General features: G+C 45.3%; 1 long non-coding RNA gene across 1 annotated transcript in view; it reads right to left on the reverse strand.

Annotated features, from left to right (window-relative positions):
- Positions 1–153: 153 nt before the first annotated feature.
- Positions 154–978, reverse strand: part of LOC106942000 (uncharacterized) — a 3,708-nt gene continuing 2,883 nt past the window's right edge. The window contains exon 2 of the long non-coding RNA XR_001423521.1: positions 154–233. This is a non-coding gene — a long non-coding RNA (uncharacterized LOC106942000). The remainder of the gene's footprint in view (positions 234–978) is intronic.

The raw sequence follows: 978 nt of genomic DNA on the forward strand, positions 1-978 counted from the left end.
TCATGGCTGTGTTTTTAGGCAAGACTGTGAGAGAGCTGACTCCCTTGGCTGAGAAGCAACCCCACACATGAATGGTTTCAGGATGCTTTACAGTTGGCATGAGACAAGACTGGTGGTAGCGCTCACCTCGTCTTCTCCGAACAAGCTGTTTTCCAGATGTCCCAAACAATCGGAAAGGGGATTCATCAGAGAAAATGACTTTACCCCAGTCCTCAGCAGTCCACTCCCTGTACCTTTTGCAGAATATCAGTCTGTCCCTGATGTTTTTCTTTGCTGCCCTCCTTGAGACCAGGCCTTGCTCCAAGAGTCTCCGCCTCACAGTGCGTGCAGATGCACTCACACCTGCCTGCTGCCATTCCTGAGCAAGCTCTGCACTGCTGGTAGCCCGATCCCGCAGCTGAAACACTTTTAAGAGACGGTCCTGGCGCTTGCTGGTCTTTCTTGAGCCCTGGAGCCTTTTTGGCAACAATGGAACCTCTCTCCTTGAAGTTCTTGATGATGCGATAGATTGTTGATTGTTTCTAGCTGCTCTTCCCTGTTAGGCCATTTTTGTGCAGTGCAATGATGACTGCACGTGTTTCTTTAGAGATAACCATGGTTCACAGAAGAGAAACAATGATGCCAAGCACCAGCCTCTTTTTAAAGTGTCCAGTGGTGTCATTCTTACTTAATCATGACAGACTGATCTCCAGCCCTGTCCTCATCAACACCCACACCTGTGTTAATGGAGCAATCACTGAAACGATGTTAGCTGGTCCTTTTAAGGCAGGGCTGCAATGAAGTTGAAATGTGTTTTGGGGGATAAAGTTCATTTTCTAGGCAAATATTGACTTTGCAATTAATTGCTGTTAAGCTGATCACTCTTTATAACATTCTGGAGTATATGCAGATTGCCATTATAAAAACTGAAGCAGTAGACTTTGAATCATTTGAATCATTCTCAAAACTTTTGGCCATGACTGTAGTATTATGTTCTAT

Source organism: Poecilia latipinna, unplaced genomic scaffold, assembly GCF_001443285.1.
Source record: "Poecilia latipinna isolate Pla-1442-1.1 unplaced genomic scaffold, P_latipinna-1.0 Scaffold3979, whole genome shotgun sequence".
Taxonomy (NCBI): Eukaryota; Metazoa; Chordata; class Actinopteri; order Cyprinodontiformes; family Poeciliidae; genus Poecilia; species Poecilia latipinna.